This window comes from Ambystoma mexicanum, chromosome 13 (assembly GCF_040938575.1).
Source record: "Ambystoma mexicanum isolate Mex_15411 chromosome 13, UKY_AmexF1_1, whole genome shotgun sequence".
Taxonomy (NCBI): domain Eukaryota; kingdom Metazoa; phylum Chordata; class Amphibia; order Caudata; family Ambystomatidae; genus Ambystoma; species Ambystoma mexicanum.
This window is the reverse complement of record NC_090938.1, coordinates 429,253,740-429,276,487: the sequence shown is the minus strand read 5'-3', so window position 1 is coordinate 429,276,487 and position 22,748 is coordinate 429,253,740.

The following is a 22,748-nucleotide window of genomic DNA, read 5'->3' as shown; positions in this document are numbered from 1 at the left end:
AGCGAGAGTGTTGTATTCATGTGGGCTAAACGCTGCAAAAAAATCTTGGAGGACATAAATACAGATTGCTTGATGTTGATCAATAATCCTAACAAAGTCAAAACTATGCTGTGGACCCAGGATTGGATTGATACTGGGGACATCTGTAGCAAACATAGAGCCATGAGCCAGGTGCCATTTGAAACAAAAAGGTTTAATGTAGCTAAAAAATATCTTGTGAAATTCCCTGGAACCATACCATATTCTTAAAATTTCGGTTAAACCATATGCCAACCAGAGAAAATCTGAAGTTTTGGACCATGTATAAGTCTGTGGACATTTCCTGCCGCTTGTGTGGAGAACCATGCGAATCATTGAAGCATTTAACTTTAATGTGTCCAGCATTAACGGAAGACCGAAGGCAGCATTTAGGACCTTTTATTGTAGAAAGGCCAACTCTAGGTGTAGAAGATTGGTGGCGGGAACTATTTAGTGACTCAAATCGAAAAATGACAATCGAATTAATATTCTTTTTAGAAAAAAATGTTTAAAAAGTTGATACAAATTTGAATATGACGTCGCTTACGAGGCTGCTTAAAAATGGCACGCCTAACCTGCCAATCTCTCTGGACCACAAATCCATTACGTTGGTCAAAAGTTATGCATTATGTTTTATGTGGTGTGATTTGTTCTGGTATATGATTCTTTGTTTTATTGTTTGTTCTTTTTAAAGGTTTGTAACAAACCAATAAAAAATAAAAACAAAAAAAATAAAAAATTAAAAGGACTTTACAGGCCTGAATACCAACTTTATTATTGAAGATAAGGTCTACTTGTTTGCTTGTGGAGTTCCTAAATGCCATCAGAAGGCCACCTGATGGCCTGCCTTTAGCTTTTTGTAACGCAGGAAGAGTATGTAGTGTGAAGCCTTCCATTTCTAATGAATTAACATACCAGGTTTCCTGGAGAATTATAATATAATTATTGCCAAAAAGTAGTTCTCTCATCCGTTTATATTTGAAAGTACTGGAACCACTCGTGTTCCTACTTACCAGCCGATATTCATTTTGCCTAAAGAGGTTGTGCTCCCACTCCTAATTTCTGGAGAACTTGACTCAGGATTTCTGGGAGAAGGATTAAGACATTGTCTTGCTGGTCTCCTCAATTGTCTTCTCTCTTCCTGTTTAAATCAGAGTCCTTCGGGTTTAGCATTGTCCCCGAGAACTCCAGTTTATTACAATCCATTTCTGTACGACCTCTACTTTTGGCTTCTTCTGGCAAAGAGGAGAATACTTGCAGACCATGTTTCTCTAGGTCTTTTGGGGCACCCAAAATCCTTTAATGCTTTTTTAGATATGAGACCTACTTCAGCGATGAGGACATTTTGATCAGTAGGAAAGTGCACGAATTCCATATCTTCTGTTGAAAAAAGATACAAATTGGCCTTTTTTTGAAGTGCGATCAAATCACACTTCTACTGATAGACTTGTATTTTGAGTTCTTTGCTAGTATCTTAAGCCAGACTCTCAGGACAGCAAAGGCAGATGTTTCTCCTTCTTTGTTCCTCATAAAAAGAAACCCTCTCTCCATATCACAATGTGTGGAGCTGCCCTTGCCTTTTGGTGTCAAGATCACTATCGATTTCCCAACCCCATTGCTCTTCCCAGGGATGACAGACTGTTTCCCTTGCCCCAGCCATGCCAGATTTGTTTATCTCCTTAGCAACCATATCTGCTTTTTTCACTTGTTTTAAAAAGATTGGTGCTAATTTTCCGCTGTCTCCTTGTAGTTTTGTACTTGTTGAATCTAAGGTCTTCCTATTGTTAAGTGTGGAGCCATTTTTATTTAAAAAGATTGGGTCCAACGGCAGAACTGTGACCGGAGTAGCTAGCTGGCCTGGAGCCGTGATTTTCTTCTGCAGAGCCTGGCCTATTAATTTAGCCTTCTTCTGGTTGTCTTTGCTTTGCAGGCTGTCCAACCACATTGGATATTGCTTCAACGGGTCTGTTTGTTGCCCCACACTCACGCTACAATCTCAATCACTTGGATTAAGGCTCCTTTGGAGTCTCTCTTTGTATTCTTCTGAGATTTTGCTGGGTTTTTCACCCTACATTCCATGGACCTTACCTCTCGTTTGTCCTTAATTATAGGTCCAGAATTTGCAGATTTCTGTTTTCTGACTAAGGATTCCTCTCTTGATGGTAACGAGATGGTATTAAATAAGGAGTTCGCCTGTGAATTCTTAATTTTCAGTTCCTTTTGATTCTTGGTTTTTTAAAGATCTTTCTTGCTTATTGGTGAAGACATTTTTTGCTTCTTTCTTCTAGCTTCTCTTCTCTTTACTCTCCGTCTTCTCTGGTGGTTCTGTTGTCCGACCTCTGTCCAATTTAAGTCTCCTTCCTCTATAGTCAATTGATTTTTCTCTAATGGGGTTTGCTGGGGGTCTGCCAAAATCTCTGCGACTCCCTCTGCCAAATTGGCTAGCCTTCTGAATTCTTCCAATGTTGATTCTGAGAAGGGGGTGTCATCAAATAAATGATTTGGATCATCCTCTCTCCCCTAAACTCCATCTCTTTCAGCTGGGTTCCTTGGAGAATTCAAATGGTTCAGAGGCTCCTGTAACAATCGGACAGTTTCTTCCTCCTTTTTCTTCTTCCCACAAAGGGAATCTTGAATTGCTAAAATATCCAAACCATGTTTTGCAACTTCTAGCCTTGATTCTTTAATGGTCGGGATTAGTATCGAGTTGATGGCATTGCAAATCCCTACCATGGATGATTCGCATTGGCTGTTCCTTTGATGAATTCTAATAGTGTCCCAGCTTGGGATTGCACTTCCGTTTTTAGGAGATCAAAAATGGTGACCATTGAATTTAGCACAAAATTCAAAGCTGTTAATGTTGCTTGTGGATTTTCAGGGTTCTCAATGCTATCTGGTGGTGCCGATTTCTCACATCGATTTTCCTTTCTTCTCTTTTGCTCTGGGTGTGATCACATTGATTGTTATATGCTCTCTTTCGTGCGACCAGATCTTGAGGTGAGATCCTTTCCATTATATTTGCACTGTTGTCTACACCTCCCACCAGAGAGCCATGTTCCATTTGCCTTTGAATACAATCAGTATGTGGAGAAAGACCCAGGCCTAGTGCCCCCGTCTAAGTCATTCATGCTTCTATGCCTTTTTTTCCCAAAGTGATCCTTGATTTTTTTGTGTGGTGGTTACAGTATATTCTAGCCCTTGTTTCTGTAGAAGGGCAAGTTCTGACTGACTTTCTTTATTAGTTGCTCCCACTTGGGGGGTAAAGTCGGAGTGATGCGCATGTACCTGAGTGTGGGTCATTAAGGACAAATTGATTGGGGAATGCTCTGTAGTAGTAGGTGGAACAAGGATTCCCAGGACAACTGGGGTTTCCATAAATGACCCATACCACTCTGGGGTTATGATGTCATCCACAAGAATTCCACTACGCAGCTAATACTTCATTGCTTGTTGCCCTCTAGCCCGCCTTTCAGAGTGTAATTGGCCAAGAGGGGCAGAGAAATCTGTGGGGTCGTGGATCTTATACTACCCACAGTTGTTAAAGGACAAGCTCTGACGTATTAATGCTCCAAACTCGGGCGGTTGAACCTCCGAGAATGGCTTTAGTTTATTTTGCCTATCACCACTAAGGCTTTGTTTTGCCCGCAAATAATACTGTCATGTGCGGGCTTGCCATTGAAGGCGCTTGCAATACCTATTATTCAAATGATCAAACGAAGAATGATAATAGACTGGGGAGCTTCTGTGTCAAAAGTACTTCCACAGGGAAACATGTGACCGGTGCACTCAAGAGCACTTACAATGCCAATAGTACACATTTTCAAATGGGGGTTGATGTCAGACAGGGAGCTTCCTTATCAACAGTGACTCCACAGAGACATTTGTTACCAATGGAGCGCGCTTCCCTTTAACAGTGACAGTGGTGACAGTACCTTATCCCCCCATGTAAGCCCTCAGTCACCAATCTTACCACAGCCTTCCTCCTCCAATGGTCATAATAAGTCAGAGCAATGGAGGATTTTGTTGTGCTGCTGTGTTGCGTTGCTGCAGTCCTGCAATCCTGCAGATCCGAAGACCCAAAGACCCAAAGAGTCTATGACCGATTCTGCGGCCGCTCCGTGGCGGGAATCGGTTTTTGGATGGTAGCCAACAAAAAGAGGACTGATGTCCAGCACTCTCCAACAGGTAGCATAGGAAGCAGCACAAGAAGCAAGGTGAGTCTACCCAAAAACTCTACGACCGACTCCGCCAGTAGGAATGCCCCAATTCTACAATTTTCTCCATAAGAAGGGCAGCTGTTACATCTATTAAGACAGCATAGATAGATCTACACTTCCCTCACCATGCCAAGTGCTGAATACAATTTGACATTAGGCCATTAAAGGAGGTGCCAATGTGTCTACAAAAAACATTCTGCCACTTCTGTAACCTATGGGATGCCTTCGCCCAGCTTTCCAGATGAATATATAAGACTGAGGCAAAGGCCTTACCGCCTGCATCGAGTATAGATATATGTCTGTAGCTTGCAGGTTGTTTTCTGTCGCCTTCTTTAAATATGGGAACAACATACATGGTGGACCACGTAGGCGGCAGGGTTTTCAATTCTACTACAGACTTAAATAGATATGACAAAATATGAGCCCATACCATAGGATCCTTTTTAAACAGGAAATTAGCCAACCCCATTGGGGCCAGGTGTACGCGATACACTACTCTTAGTTAAAACAGTGATTAGCTTCTCTGCACCAAAGCTTTCATACCCCAAAAACACATTCTTGTCTTATTCAAGATTTGTTAGAAAAGAACTTTTTGCATAAACAAAGGTAAAGTGGGAAACCCAAGAGGATTCCAGTACACCATTGATTTGTGTATCTGTGCAAGGCAAGTCCACCCCATTAACCAAGCACCAAAAGGCGTGTGGGTTTTCTTTTTTTAGGTTAAGTAACATAGCCTCTGCATCCATCTGTATCCTCTTGGTGCAAGTGTAATTAAGCCAATTATTATATCTTTGTTGCAAACTTCTTATTTGAAGGTCCTGATGTTCACTTGTTATATTTGTTTGATTCTTCAGAATCCTAACACCACGCCTCAGATCCCTTCTTTTATATGCATGCTGATGTCTTAAGTTGTGTGATTTCAAGGGTCCACCAATGCAATTAAATCTCAACACCTGTCCCACAAAATTACAAAAAATATTTGGATTAAATGTATCTAATTTCCACGTTTGCAAGAAGCCCTGCAATAAGTCTAATCAATACTCATTGACTCTAGCTGCATTATGTACATTCCAGCGAATTCTCGTCCCTGTCAAATTTGTTTTCAAATTAATCAAACTAACCACTTCATGGTCAGCTGGCCCCAGTGAGACATTAAATCATACTTCCAACATTGAATGGTCACTGTGCCCTGAAGAAGTAACAGAAAATTCCAGAACACTTCATCAACATCCAATTATCGACATACATATAGTCAATAGTTGAGGATACTGACCTGTTTGACCATGTTGGAGCTGCGCGTGGCCAATCACTTGTGGTAGTGTGTAGAGAGGAGAGCCCTAGCAAAGGCAAACCTTCAACCCAACATTTTCCTCAGTGAACAAGGAACTCCAATCATACACATAAGTAACAAGCATCTTAACAGTTTCAGTCATGTCCCTTATCCCTGCATTTCAATAAATGTTCATTATTAGAATATTGTAGCTATTAACGCCAGTCATTTCTAAGTGTGTTCCTAAGATACAGAAACTGATGTCAGCACTCCCCTTAACTGTAATGCTCTGAGAAGAGCGGACAAGAGTCAAGACACCTCCGTACGGGCGACCTATCAAGCCTCTTCTTGCATGCTGACAAATGATGGCATACCCATCAAAAATTGGTGGTGTCAATAGCCATGTTTCCTGCAGAGAGATAACTGTCAATTGCCTGATCTTTTCGCAAAGTAACTGATTAGCAAATAAATGCTTGATGGCCCCTGGTGTTCCAAGACAAAGCGAGAGTAAGTGGTAATTCGGAGAGATACAATTCCACCCCCCCACTATAGAACTACTCTTCCCTCGCATTGATAAGCCAAGACCAATCTTTAATTTCTTCAGAAACTTTCATTTTTTGTTGTAATCTGTACATCTCATTGCCATATTCTTTCTCAACCCCAACATTTTGCTTGATCTCTCACTGCTTAGGACTCTGTTAAATGGGGAAAGGTCAAAACCACACATTCTTATCTTTTCTCTCTTGTTTATGACTGCATTATATACCAATTGGGAATGAAAGTACACCACTGATCTATCCGCTCTATGACGATCAATGATGACTACCTTTTTCACATCCCCTGAGGTGATCCCCTCCAAACCCTGAGTCCCTGATAGTAATTGCAAAACTGTGGTACATCTGAGGATCAATGTTTTGGTCTCAGGTAGTACACATTCAAACAATATGGCATACATAAGTTCCTTACTAATAACTTACTTATTAGTGTTCTGAACTGCAGGACAGATCACAACATGCTACCTCTTATTTATCGCTTTTCCCAGAGGCAGCAAGTGGGCCCTAAGGAAAGCGATCTAAAAAGTTTCCATTCAATATTTCGCTTTCATTACAAAGCGACCCACACCTCAATTGATCCCACACTACTGTTCTCGTAGGAGGTTGACGTAGCAAAGCTTGCCAATTCGGTTGTGAGAACACATTTTTCAAGAATTTTTTGGAGACTTGACTATTTTTCTTCTGGCCCATAAGATTCTTAGCTTTTTTATTCTGAGCACTTTTGTTTCCTTTTGCTCATGCTAGGAATCCCATAACTATGTCTCACAAGAGTCACCTCACCCCTAGGGTGACCCTCCAAAACCTCATCTTGCCCAAGGACCTCATCTTGCCCCATACCAACACGAGGCCCATCCGTGTTATCTGTGGCTCTGTAGAGTACAACATGGTTATTTAATTGTGTCACCTCCCCCAAACAAACCAACTAGCCCCCTTAATACATCAATTTTTCCCTCTATCTCCCACAACTGGCTGGGGAAAACTTTGGGGACAGACCCGTCAATCAGTGTCAATGATGCATTGTTAACCTCATTCTGGACTGGCGCAGAATGCGCACGCGATTGTACTGGAAGACGTTTGAAAGTCTGGTAAAATAAAAACTCCTTAGCCAGCAGATGAAGCTTCACATTTTCAAACTTAAATAACAGTGATTCTAAGAGGACAGAGTTGGATTTTACTTCCAATTCCAGGTTCACAAACAAAAAGACTAAAATACTCAACAGCTGATTTATTTCAGTCAAGATTTGATCAGATTCTATCACTGGTTTTCAGTTTGTATCCATAGGGGCCTGCACAATCCTCTGGCATGATACAGGAAGAGGTGGAGAGTGAATGGAGGACAGAGAGGAGTGAAAATCCGGAAGATAATGTTCCCCAATTGCCAGTGGTAAATCCAAGAAAGTATCCTAATTATAAGTTGGTACCTTAGACCGGGGTAGATTGAGCCCAGCCATTGGAGAAGAAGGAACTTCAACTCTCTCGTGTAGAGTCACACGTTCCCAAGTTTTGAGAGTCAATCCTCAACAGACCCTTCAAAGCAGAGGCGTTTCTAGGGGGGGGCTAAAGGGGCTATAGCCCCTGGTGTTTTGGTTGTAGCCCCGGATAGAATCTCAGGAGCTACAACCAAAAGGCTAGCTAGCCCCAAGTCTCGACAGTTCCAACAGTAGCATAGCCCTGGGTTTTTTCTAGACCTAGCAACACCCCTGCTTCAAAGAGTCTAACGAGGAAGTGGGAGGACATTTAACTCCGGTTTGTTTAGATTTTATTTTTACAATTGGTTTGAAAAAAGCCATAATCGGCACAGGAAAAACTTTAGAAGAAGGATGCACTTTCAAACCGTCAGAGGAGATGGGACCAGACATAGCACTCGACTCCTTATTCTCATTCAGTCCATTGTCAGTTTGGGATTCCGAGGAAGCAATGTCACAGATAGAGAAAGAAGGAGGTGAGGATTGATAGCTTTTGACGTTTCTGGATCGGAAATGTAATGACATTTCTCCAGCTGAGACATCGCAAATTTCCCATTCCTTAAGTCGTACCTTTTGGAGACGGCAGCCAGGATTCTGTAGATTTCTTCCACAGGGTCCTCTGGCTCAAACTAATAACGCTTGGTTTACAGCTGCCAGCTAAGACGCAGAGTCCGAAAGCTCGAGCAGCGGTTCCAAGCAGTTGGTCCCAGCAAATCCAGGAAGCTCAGGCTGCACAGACTGCAGGACTGCTACTCTTCGCTACTCTGTGCCGCTCCGCGGAAGGGACGAGTTCTTATACAAATGCTCTGCCTCCAGTTAGTCAACACCAAAAACAGACTGCAGTTCAAGAGAGCCTCCAGGCAGAAATGCTACTCTTTGCCGCTCCACCGAAGAGAAGACTTCTTATACAAATGCTGCACCCCCAGTCAGTCAACACCAAAAACAGACTGCCTTTCAAGAGAGCCTCCAGACAGGACTGCTACTCTTCGCTACTCTGTGCCGCTCAGCAGAAAGGAAGAGTTCTCATACAAATGCTCCACCTCCAGTTAGTCAACACCAAAAACACACTGCAGTTCAAGAGAGCCTCCAGGCAGGACTACTCATCTTTGCTACTGGGGTACAATAAAAGTAGGAGTGAACAAAGATTGCTGACATGTTTTTGAAGTACCAGGCATGAAGATAGGCAAAGCTTTATTAATGGACTACTATTGGGCTTCTGGTTCAAAGGCCTATATGCGACTCCCTCCAAATTGAGGAGACCTTTGTTCCATAGTAGTAATACGTTCACCAGCTATGGAGGTACTGCCGAGTGAGGTGCAGATTGGCGATTTTCACCTGATGAACACACACAATAGAAAGAAAAGTTTCTTGCCCTAAAACGTACCCAAAGGGAGAATTACTTTTCAGCAAAATCAATTAAGGCCTATAATGACATACCAGATGAGCATAAATTGTTCGGCATGACTGCAATGTTCTTTACCTCCATTCTTGCACCTGGCTTGCAAATATCAACGAATGCCAAGTGGTTACAAATAACCAGATGGGAGCTGTTGCAAGCAATAAATGCCACAGTGAAGGAGGATTTTGAAGTGAAGTGCAAATGTTTTGGATAGTTTGAATATGGAAACGTTGATATACAATAGGAGTGTGCCAGGGTTCGACTGGGGCATAAAATTGGCTTGGACAGCAATTACAAAATGTCCCATAGTCGCAAATGACAATCCTTTTTTTGACGGGCTGTTTTGGTAGTATCTAAATGGGAGTTGTTTGGTAACATGTGTTGCAAATTGTGCATTTCCCCCAAAAAATCTATAACATTGGTCAAATCAACTAGCTGCACAGTAAAGTAGCTCATCATCAAAATGGACCGCTTTAGCCAAAATGCTGGCCTACTTTGGCCAAAACAACTGGTCCAAACTAGCATGTTTGGCTTGCACGTCGATCATTGCCCTCTAGGCCAGTCTGACTCTGAGTCTGCCTGAATATAAAATTAGTTCTTTCTTACATATGCCGGTGTAGGAATGGCATAAACTGTAAAATGCAGTCCTAAAAAGTATTGTGTCAGATTGCCTAGTGACCATTGTCAACAAGTGTTAAAAGTCACATGACATAATCGAAGAATGACCTGTTTGCTTGTTGCCCATTGCTCATTTTAAGTTTCATTTGGTGAATTGTGGATAGTGTGAACTGCTTCGCAGACTCATAGGGACAGCTCGGTGGATAGAAGTGTCCGAAATGATCTTTAAAATCTTATAAAGCGCCTTCATAGTCTGGCACGCCAGGGCACTGTACAGCTGCAAGCAAATACAAAAATCATAACGGGATAATAAAGTCATAAAACAATTGCTGTTGACATGAGCAGCAGAAAAAAACATTAAAATAGAACTGTGCAAAATAGATAGAGAAAAGCAAAATGCAATTAGGGATATGCAAGCTAAAATAGGTGGGCTCATTGGGCCTTCCTAAACCCAAGAAGGGTATGCAGGACATGATTAACAAGAGAAGAGCTTTCCAAGAAAGGGAAGCTTCTCCTAAGAAGCTAGGGTTAAAAAACATGACTACATGAAGCAGAAAGTAACAAAACAAAGGATATCAGCACTTGCGGTTTGCCTTAAACCCCCTGAAACAACTTACTCAGGAGGTAACATTGCTGGCCCCCAAACTACCTCTTTATGTAACACATCTTGGAAAGTGCACAAGAGTGAATAAGGAGCCATTCTGTAAGCTAGGGGAAAGGAATAAAAGGTTAAATCTTGCAAAATAGAGAAGACCGAAATAACCAAGATTACAATAGACAAGATATATGTTATTTTTAAGTTCAGGTTAGAATAGATCAAGAGTGAAATTGACTTGACTGAGGTCACCAGGATAAGAGTGATGTGAGAGAAGCGAGTGGAGCAAGCCACCAAAGGAAATGTGAAGTGGAAGGGGGAGGGGAACACCAAAAGAAATGTATTCTTAGGAGGTTTTAATTGAAGAGATTGTATAGAGATCCATTCCTCTGGGGCATCAGGACAGTCCCTAAGGCGGATGTCAGCTGGAGATAGCACTCTAAAATAGACCTAAATGTTGTCAGCATACTGGTGTACTCTGAGGCTCATCCCTGACACCAGATCTTTCTGAGGATCCATGTAGATATTAAGCAACATGGGTGATATGAATTGAACCTTGAGGGACACTACAATATGGGGAGGGTCTCCCCTGCCAGGGCCCGCACCCAATCATGCCAAATTGAGGTAAACCACAGCAGGAGAGAACCACCCACATCATTAAGGCAGGAAAAGATGCTCATCACCATCTCATGGTTAACAGTATAAAATGCAGCTGAATGATGAAGGATAACAAGAAGACAAACCCCCTGTGGAGTCCAGCACATGCATGGCATCAGTTAGTATCTGAAGGGAAGCTGTCTTCATGCTACCCCAGAGATGGAAGCAACATCGACAATTCTGCAAGAGAAGGTGTTTAGGTAAGTGCTGGCAAAGAAGAAGAGCTGCACACATCTCAACACATTTGCCCAAAAAAGTGAGAGCATTGATAGACTGATAGTTGGCATGGTCTTGGATTTCAAGACCATTGTCAGCAAAGGAAGTGCCCGACAGCTTTTTAGAGATATCGGAAAAACCGTATACAAGGAAAGGGGAGATTCACAGAGAATGGCTGCAAATCACTTATGTGCCCTTTGCTGATTTGTGACTAGTCTTTCCCCAAAGCAAGGAGAAACCTTATTGACACACAGGGTTATTAGGGCCAGCATCTCATTGACTGCAAACATACCCCTTTCTCCTTCTATATCCTTTTGTTCCTATCAGTCACGTGCTTTGATGACTATCAAACATCTGCGTGGTTGCTGGGAGGACATTTACGGCCACCACACTTTAAGTACTCGCCTCTACAAATGTTGCTTTCAATTATTTTCCCTATTAATTTATTTATTTTTTTAATTTGATTTACAAATTATTTGAATCCGTTCCTTAGTCCTGCTCCTCCATTCATCCTTATTTAGTTTGTTTTAAGTTCGTTTTAAATTAATCTTCTTTCTGGTTTAGGGCTTTCCAAAGTCAATATGTTGTAAAAATTGCGACACTGCGATTATTTCCTTTGTGCATTCCCCCTCCATTAAGCGTTTCCACCATACTTTTTCTTCGTAGATGGAAAATCCTTCAAATAAATGCAACATGTGTGTGGTTCGTAGTTCGGTCAAGCCCGTGCAGTTCAAGGGTAGATGTCTTAGTGTTTCTTTAAACACTTTATCCTGGCAGAAACGGCAGTTGTTGGACAATGATATTCCTCTGATAAATCTTATCTCATTAGTTGGCAAAATGTTGAGACAAGCCCTCATGAATGTTTGCTGATGTTGTCTGTTTGGAAAGATTTTCAGATAGGGTCTGATCTCATTCAGCTTTCTATTTATCGGTATCACATGCGCCGCTGATTTATATGATCCCGCCGTGTCCTGGGTCTTTATCCAATCTAAAGTTTCTAGTCTTGTTATTGCTTTCATGGGATTGGTTATTAGCTCTTCTTCTGAGGATCCGATTTCTTCTAGTTGAGATGTTATTTTCTGGTGCCAGCTCTTTATGGTATTAGAGTTTGTTGTAAAAACTTCTTTATGGATGATATCAAAGATGTTAGACCGCTCCGGAATAATCACTTTTCTGTATATCATCAGTTCGTTCCTTGATACAATGCTTTGTAGGGACAGAACGCGTAATTCCGTTCTTATTAAAGGCATCGGCGTAGAAGGAGGAAGGTTCAATATCTGTCTCCAGAAATGACTTTCCAGCTTTATCCATAAAGTTCCCAGGATGTTGAGGAAGGCCACTGCCCCGTATGTTACTGATGGGATCACTTTAGATCGATAAAATTGTATAATCAGTTTGAGTGAATACCGGCAGAATTTCCTTTCAAGGATCTAAGCTTGGGATGTTAGGTTCTTCATTCTTTCCCAAAGATAGAGCTGCATACTTGTTTCAGTTTGGTTATTGCTCAAGATCACTCCCAGGTATTTGAACTCTAAAACCGTTTCAATCTTTTCGTCTTCCAGCTTCCAAGTAAACGAGATGTTAGGAGTACTAGTTTTTTGTAGCGTCATGATTTTCGTCTTGCTTTTATTAATTTCTAAGTCGTTTTCTCCAATGTATCTGCTCAGATTGTCCAGTTGACTATTAAGATGTGTTATTGCTCACATATACATTGGTATACAACTCAGAGCAATGAAGAAGGACCAGAAATTACCACTGTCCTGCTTGCTTCTTCCTATGACCCTGGCCTGTGCATGTCAGACTCAGCATAAGGGAACTCTGAAGCAGGGAATTGAAATCCAGTGGGTTGAAATTAGGAGCGAATGCCTCTGTGGATCACAAATGCACTCACATATGTGCTGGCCAGCCCCTGACACCATCCAATTTTCTATTTGGATCTGCCCACAGTAAAAGAGAGTGCATGGTTTGGCCTCATTTTGAAACGTGTCTATGCATTTTGCATTGCTATGCTGAAAAATATATAATGTTTTGTTTTAGTTATGCCCGATTGCAAAAACTTAGAATGTTATGTTACTTTTGATTAATAGAATTCATCGTAGGATCAAGGAGCCTTCACAATGAGAATAAAATAATTACATACAATTCATTTTCTAGGTGACTCCAGTACAGATGAAGACCTGGCAAAGAACTGAAAATGAACAACCAAACCCAAATGACATGTTTTATGCTCCTGGGAATATCAGAACATGTTCACGTGCAGCTGGCTTTCTTTCTGCTCTTCCTGTTTGTGTACCTGATGACGATGGTGGGAAACGTTCTCATAGTGGTGTCAATTAGCACTGATCTTCACCTGCGCACCCCAATGTACTTCTTTCTCAGCAACTTGTCCGTACTGGAGCTGTGCTTCACATCAGTGACTCTCCCCAATATTCTAGTAAATTGTTTGAGGAAAATAAGGACAATATCTTACTTGGGCTGTGTAGTGCAAGTCACCCTTCTTGGGTTCTTCGTTGGAACAGAGTGCTTCCTTCTCGTCCTGATGGCCTGCGACCGATACGTGGCAATTTGTTTCCCCTTGCGTTATGCGGCCATCATGAGCAAGAAGCTCTGCCTAAACCTGGCGGCTTGCACGTGGACCGGTTGCTTTTTCCACTCTGTGTTCCAAACTGCCTTTACTTTCCGGTTCCCATTTTGTGACTCCAGGGAAGTTGATAATTTGTACTGTGAGATCCAGCCTGTGCTAAAGCTGGCTTGTGGGGACACTCAGGTAAATCAGATCCTGCTCTCCACGTCCGCTTCTTTTTTTACCGTTGGCGCCTTGCTTTTCATTCTCATCTCATATGTCTTCATCGTCTTAGCGGTGTTAAAAATCCCCTCAGTGGAGGGGAGGAGTAAACCCTTCTCCACCTGCACCTCACACCTCACTGTGGTCATCCTGTTCTACGGAGCTCTGATTTTCATGTACATGCGGCCCACCGCAGGTTACTCGGGCAAGGCGGACAGCCTAGTGTCAGTCATATATTCCGTGGCCACTCCTGTACTGAATCCAATAATATACAGCTTGAGAAACAAAGAACTGAAAGGGGCTCTAAGAAAAGTCGTCATCAGGATCACAGGATGACCTTGCATACAATATAACAATCCAGGATGTATGTAATCTATTGTTTGCAACATGCCCTATGTGAAGAAGATCCTGCCTCCAAACACTTTGGCCACCAATCAATGTTTACTACACTAAATCGGATCTGCATGAAATTACCGAGTTGAGAAGTCCGACAACCAAAAGTCGGTTAATTTTTTTTTTTTTTAAATTCTCAATTATTTAGCATATATATATAAATATATGTGGGGGGAGACCCCCACATCCCCCCACCTTACACCTATACATTTTTATTAATTTTACCCCCCCATATGTACATATGCGAATAAATGAGGGTCAGACTTTTGGTGGTAGGACTTTTCTACTTAGGTAATTTCTTCCTAACCCACTAAATCTTTTGTGCAGTTGTGCAATAATCAAGTACAACTACGTCTTGATAATTACACATGCTAACCGGTGGATACAAATATTTTCAGCAGATCTTGTACCATTTTGGCCAATTATGGAATGGAACTACACGTATTTATAGTCACCACCAAGGGTGTCTCTGGTATGTGGCAACCCTTTGCTCATGTCAATGTAGAAAATCAAAATTAAGAAACTTTGTGTTTTTAAAACTGAGCAATGGCTCAGAGGTTATTGTGAAAAAACACAGGAACCTTCCGCCAGAAAGAATACTTAGTTTCAGTCATACATTCTAGTTATGCCAGGGGCTCTAAATTCCAGTAACCCGCTGGTCATCTGCACAGTATAAATAAACATTGACAAATGAATTACAATAATTTGTATTAAAGAATATCATAAATAATTTAAAGAATTGTGAACAAACGTTAATCTGATGGAAAACAACCTCAAGGTCTGAGAAGTTGTTTAAAACCATGGAGAGAAAATCAGAGAATAGTGGACCCAAAGTGTGCTTTCGCCCCAAAAGGGCACAACGTAACTAGAGATAAAAGCCCCTATGTGGTGGTATTTTCATAAAAGGGAAGAGAGAAGCCCAACGGAATTTAGTACATTTCTTCAATAGTGCATCCAAGTGCTATGTCATTGATACATGGAAACAAATGCCAACCGATTGAATAATTCTAAACAAATGTATTCAATTATTCATCTTGGTCCTGGTACATTTTTCTAATCAATTGATTTTTCTTTAGAGCATTGAATCGATGCTGGATTTTTCGGTTTCCAGCTTAGAGCATATTATTGGGCTGCCAACATGAGTGTGGAATCACGAACCTGTCTGGGTAGACCAAATGCGTGTCATGTTGGGCGGGGTGCCCATTTTTCCACGTTTCAGCAGTGATAAATGCAACTTTAGCACCTTTGACAGAGCTGGTTACAAGACCCTGCAATGTGAGAATATATATAATTGGTTTTCTATCATGCTTTGTCAATGACCTAAGATTAAAACCTCTGGGCTGCAAAAAGAAAGCCTACCCTTTAAAATGAACTGCAAGCAGGAAACCCTCCATGGGAAAAGGGAGGCAGAGGGGATGATATTGGAGATTGATTACATTGAATCTGCTTCCCCAGTCTGGGACACAGACAACACAAGAAGCATTTTTGTGGAACTTGATCAATGTTATGATGGCTGAACTTTGATGCATGAATTATTTTTATTTCATTGCTCATTTATTACGCGCTTAATACCAGCGAGTGGGAGATTCAAACCTGTGTTGCACCGCGTTGTCTTGATTCCAAGACAAACGTGTTGCCCCTGAGCTATCCTTCCTTCCCATTTACTTACAGGGAAGGAAACCTTGATGTATTGCAGGTAGAAATAGATCTCTGTGTTAGTTGGGCATAATTGGGTCTAGTCTGTGTAATTCGAAAGATTGCACCTTGCATGCGGCATCATGCTGATTGAGGAGGCTGCAAGAGAGGCCAGAAATATGTGAAGAAGGAGGACTGTTACGCAAACTGGAGTCTCACAAAATACCTCTGCGGTGGAGGAAAGGGGGATTAGGAGGAAAAGAAGACACACCGCCATAGCTGGGGTTACCTTCAGTTGAGCTGTGTGGATTGGAGTCCCCAGGGAACGCAACTGGTGTGCTGGTATGCCGTCACCTTGGAAACAGCTTGCATTGCGTGTCTGTGGTGACGGCTGGTTAGGACAAGGCAGCTGGTATCTAGGCCAATACCTCCACCTGGAGAATAAAGGAGGGGGGAAGACACTTGTATGAGTAACAGAAGGTGGTAAGAAAAGTCATCAGTCTAATTGCAGTAAAGGGAGCAATACGATGTAGTTTATAACACAGGTGTGAATTGTTCATTAAGCCCATTTTTGTGAGTGTTGAGTCTGTGAATCCAGTAGGTTTCTTTGTCTAGTATACTCCGTTGCACATTTGTACTGCCTTTGACTACCTCTAGGACCCACCATAGCAAGTCGTCTGGTGTGTGCTGCAAGTTATTGTGACACTTAGCCTATGTATTGAATATCATTGTATCCTCCTCATATCCAGAACACCTTACTACAGTGCAGACCTCTCAGACAAACTCACTGATGCAACTGCCAACCTGACTGTGGATAACCAACATCTAACAATACTCTGAGATTTCAACATTTGGCCCAAGAAAGAAGACAATTCCCGCACAAAATCCCTTGCATCAAATCTAAACACATTACACCTAAAACAAATGGTCCTGCTCACACAGCTGGGCACACCTTGGATGGCATCTTCTGCAATGAAAATATAGTCACCATCTGCGCATCAACTCACCTTCCCTGGTGAGACACCCTATAGATGCCGTTCACAATATTCACAGAAGCACCATTTATCTCTGAACCATCCATAGGGCCCCTGACTACGTCCAAAGCCTGAAAAGACATCAATAAGAATGTTTTACTGTAGAGACTAGAAGCAAACAAGCCAACCTTCAGTGGGAAAATATCAACAACTACACAGGGTGAGAAACTCCATAACATCTAAAATGGATTGAGCGCAATTCAGACATCATTGAAGATGCAGGCAAAATGGTTAATCTGAAAACTTAACATCCTAAAATAAAAACATTGTAAATTAGAGAAAAAAATGAAAGAAAAACAACACACAACAGAACAAATACGCCTACCACCAGCAGCTATACTTCTACAGAGCTAAGAAAACAAACAATTCCCAATGCACAGTGTTACAAATCCGGACAATTCCTCCCTTCTCCCCAGAGGGGAGTCCCCCCCTTCGAGAGTAGGGAGGTGAGCCTCTAGGCAAGACCCTCCCTAGGGCTTTGGGCAAGTGGGACATCACTGGGAGTGACTCCCCTCTTGGGGACAAGGATTCTCATTCCACTACGGAACTCCCAGTCCACACCACCCTTTCTGCCTATTTAGATGTTGAAAAGACTTTGACATCTCCTGTTATGACTATATTCAACAAAGAGCCTTCTTTGTCTCTATTGGCTTCGGTAATGCTGAATGTTGCCTAAATGCCATGATCAAGGAAGACGGACACAATTAATTTTGTTCCAATGACATGTATAAGGAGAGAGTGGACTGTGAATTGAGGGGAGAAATCTAAGGAGGGAGCAGAGCAACTGGTATGCAGAGGCAAGCCTCTGTTGCATTGACTTCCTGGAGGGCGGAGCCACGTCAAGCCGCTGAGTCAGCAGTGGCATGAACGAAGCAAGACACGCCAGCTGGAGGCTGCCCTATTAGTGCTTTGACCGAGCAAGAGGCTCTTGTGAAATGGGATAGATACAGCAGGAAGACAACCGTCTTCTGTGGTGGCACAACCACTGAAGAGCAGTGATGGGCCTGGACCCGAGCAACAAACACCAAGACCAGTGACAATAAAGGAGCACGGATCCCCAAGCTCCACCCGTCAAGCGCCTTTTCTGCCGAGAGAAGTACCAACGGGGAAACAGACGCTACTGACATGTGGAGGCCAGTGAAGCCTAGGACTGTTGGTTTCCCGGTGTACGGAAACCAACGCAGGTATGAGAAACAGAGAGAATGGAACGGGCACACGGTCCTGCACAAACAGAGTGAAAGAGGTACAAGCACTGTATATCAAAGCTGGAATAGCTGCCAAAAGCACAAGAACTCAAGAGAAGCCAATCAGGCTTATGTTCCCTCTAAAACAGAGGGAAAGATTTCAGAGTGAAAGAGATACGAACACTCTATAGCAAGGATGGAAGAGCTATCAAAAACACGAGAATTTTAGGGAAACTAGCAGGCACATGTCATATGAAGAACAGAGTGAAAGAGATACGTATGGTTTATACCAATCCTGGAAAAGTTGACAAGACTACTAATTCTAAGGGAACAGAGTGAATGAAAGGTAAATGTTCTGCAGCATGGCTAGCAAAGTGCATAAGGCCACTAAAACCTGCAATACACAAGTGGGTGGATGCTCTGAGGTAAATATTGAGATTAAGAAACAAGTCACCTACCAAAGAGCCACAGGACTTTGTGGCGTCCCAGTGCCATGAAGGTGGGCGATGGAGAAGTGTATTTTTCGAGTAATCCTGGAAGGATTTGGACATTTCAAATAAAGGCTGAGAAAAGTAAAATAAGAAACTGTTTTCTTTATCAAGGGAAGAGAGAGACCCATACAGAAGATGATTATAACTGTACCCAAAGGACTCAATACGAAGAATGTGAAGACTATACCATTATGTTCTAAAGGAACTTTGAGACTGAGATAGCAAGATAATTACAAGTTGGGCAAGGCAGAAGCCCATACAAAGGCTATTGAGCAAGCGTGCCTTTTTTCCTTTCAGTTAGATGTTTTCTAAAGTGGTAGGGACAGTTAGGTGGTTAGGATTTGGACAGAAGGATTTTTATTTTGGACTACAAGGAGTGCTAAATGCAGAGGCTAGACTACTATTCCGGATTCAAAGATCTAAACACATCTCCCCAGCACTGTGCATGCTTCCAGTCAAGAAGAGGATACATTTTTAAAACCCTCTGCATCCCCCACTTACCACCTAACATGGAAAAAGCCCCCTATCTTTCAGAAGGATATTCCAGCATCGCAATCCTGTCAGGACATTGTGACGAATCCAGGGAATTCGTCCCTTTTCCCCAAGGGGGAGCCACCACCTTTAGGACGAGGAAGGTGAGCCTGCTATACAATATCCTCCCTAGGGGACAGGACAAGTGGGATCACACTGGGGGTGACCCTCCCTTAGGGGAAAAGGAATGCCCAACTAAAGATATCATCCCACACCCAATCATGTCACAATCCCCTAGCTCTGTTGATTACATGGGAGTTGAACAGGGCAATCACATGCAGGGCCCCTTTAAGGTGGATAGCTTGGCTTCAGACCTGGATTTGTTTCCACCTCTTTCTACAAACCAGAACCAATGGAGTCCTCCCTTCTCCATTCCATGGATGACTCAAATACAGTGGAACATCAAGCCAAAGGAGAGAATATGCCAGAAAGCAGGAAGCACCGTTTTGTGCAGACATGCAACAGAGCAAGCCACTTCCACGCATGAGGAGCTGACAGCCACTCAGTCGGTGTGGCGGGCAGAGCCCCAAACCAATCTGCGGGGTGCTGCCACGCCGAAAGAAGCCAAGGTCCAGAAGAACAGGGAACCACAGGAGAACCAGAGAGAATCGACCGAAACAAGTCACGCCAACGTCATCTTCCACTGATCCCGAAGCCCAGCAGCAGAAGAGGTATCGCAAGACAACAGATTGCGTGAACTGAAGCAAAGGCAAAGAGGCCGACCCGCAGGGGTCACAACGGGCCCCTCCATCTCAGAGCAGCGCTGCTTTTACACAGATATGTGGCAGTACCCAAGGACCAGTTGGAGGCTGCACCAAAGCCCACATGGTACTAACACACTGAATACCCCAGAAGGGGGTAGAACAAGCAACTGACAAACCAGGGCTGAACTGGCCCAAAGCATACACAGGCTAACAAACTGAATACCCGAGAACGGGTGGAAGAAGCGACTGATGAATCAGGGCTGAGCAGGCCTGAAGCTAACATGTGGCAAACAAACCAAATACCCCAGAAAGGGGTGGAAGAAGCAACTGACGAACCAATGCTGAGCAGGGACGAAGTCCATATAGGGCTCACAAATCGAATAAGGGGGTGGAAGAAATGACCGATGAACTAGTGTTGATCAGGCCCAAACCTCACACGGGGCCACAATCCAGATATCCCAGGAAGGGGTGAAAGAAACAACCTACCACATTCGGATGAGCCGGCCCGAAGCCCAGAAGGGGCTAACAATCCGAGCTATCCCAGGAGGGGATACACGAAGCAAACAAACAAACTGAGCACTTGCAGCCCATGTGGGGCTAACGAGTCGAACAACCCAGGATGGGCAAAGAACACACTTTATTTGTTGGACACATCAATCTCCACCCATAAGGAGATTGCATCCCAGGAGAAATCATATAATTGGACATTGTATGTACTACCTGACAAAGACATTGTTTTGACCGAGACCAGAAGCTGAGAGACATTTCTTTGGTTTGAAACTGTTAGAAGCTGTGAGAGACACATCTTTTCTTTGGTACTGTTCTACGAAGCCGAGAAGCCGGAAAAAAACTCTTTTGGAGGGTGCGGTATGGGGGGATCGAGGGGTCAGAAAACAAGCCACTACTAATTTAATCAATTGGGAGTAACCCTATCCGAAGTTAAAGCTCGGAGTTCCTTTCTGTTTTTTTTTTATTTAGTGAAAGGATAGCGATAGCTTAGTGTAGATTTGTGCACAGAGGAAAGGATTTATTTGTGCGACATTCTGACGAGAACTGATTTTTGTTGATTTCTAGTATTGAGAATCCCTCATATGAGTAGGGCCCAGAAGAGGTTTCATTCTTTTCTTTAATAAAGAACACTGTTGAAACATGTCCTCTTGTCCATCTTCTATGTCTGACTTACCACAACATTGAGGTTCAGTAACACAACACTAGTCGTAGTCCCAACCTTCAGTAGGAAACAACAGGAAAGATGGTCATTCTCTCCTGGCCACGAAACTCTGGAACACCCTACCAAGGAATGTTTGCATGGAAGTTAATTACCTGACATTTTGGAAGCAGCTCAAGACATGGCTCTTCAACAAACCAAACCCGCTGAAAGATCGCTAAACCTCAATCACTAAACAAGAAAATGCCCAATATTTTACAGCGTAAAGATGTCTTGTGAAACAATTTAAAAATGGAAATACAACCTTATTATATTTGTCAACTTTGAAACACCACTCAAAGCCCTCTCCAACTAACCCATAGGTGTATCAGTGTCTGATTTCAATAACCTATATCTATCTCAAATAAATATCCTCTTCAACTTAAAATTGACATTCACTTAAAACCTGATTCCTATTCTTCAAATCATGTCCTCCGTGCATAATGCATTCACCGCACCACAGATTCCTGAGTTGCGTGGAACAGGATCAGGCCACAATCCGGCCGCCTAAGGAAGGACTCAGCAGTAAAGAACCAGGAAGACACCCAACTGCAACCCACCTCCTCCTTTGACGCTTCTCCTCCCTCAATGAACTCCTCACAACTAAAGTCTTACAACCAATACACCTCACCAACTCCCCATCAGATGACCCTCAAGGTCCAGTGCACAAACCTATTCCTACCTTATTCTCCTTTTATCAACAATCGCCTGCCCCCCAAAAAGAACACTTGCGCAGGTGCTGCCCTTACTGCTAAATTGCCCGGTATACGGCACCCAAACACCAGAGTTCACCACATTGGCACACAGGTACTTCCGAACCGAAACTCATCAACATCATACATTTTTATCAATCAGCCTTTCCTCTATCCCACTAACATCACCCATGTGTCTCTCTTACAGAGCCATGCGCAGTGAGGCCAACACTTTTGCATTTTTTTTTAAGGCGCTCACACAGCCCACTGTTAGAGGAATTGTTATTTATTTATTTAATTAGTTGCATAATTGTTTGTTTTTGTTGCGTATTTATCACGCACTTAAATACCCAGAGGTTTCAAAGCGCAGAACCGGGGATTGAACCTGTACTGCTTCGTGTCGTTTTGCTTCCAAGTCGAGCACGTTGCCGCTGCGCTATCCTCCCGGGATTGTTTATTGTGATTTGGTTACATATAAACCTTCGACAAGAATAAAGAGGATTGAACATGTTACGTATTTTAGTAACATGCTCTATTACAAAATTCATTTTTTTTACTCATAAACAAAGTTCGGAAAAACCACAAACAAAGTCTTTTGTGGGGGGATAAAATCTTTTTAAAAAGCAAATGAATGCTCCACAGCGATCTTGCTATCAGGGAAATAAGACCTAGTTTGAATCTTATAGCCACTATAGGGACACAGTTTGGCAGACATGAAATCCCCCTGCCCCATAAACTGGTTTCAATGGCCTCCAACTTGTTCCACTCAAACCATAATATGGTTTCCAAACCATAATTAATTTTTGGGATAGCCTTTTTATAATACTTTATCACCGGTTCTAAACAAAAACGCCCATATTTGGCTACGACTTTTCGCATCTTTGCTTTGATTATCTCTTTCTTAGAGTTGCGATGGACGGTTAAAGCTCCTTTATTGGGTTTTGCAAAGATTGAAATTCCCAAATATATAAAATGATCCAGTGATTCCACTGGTATACTCTCTAGGCACCATTTGAATTTAACCGATCATTAGGGCGTTGGAGAGTCTCAAGATTTTTGTTTTACTATTATTTATGATCAGA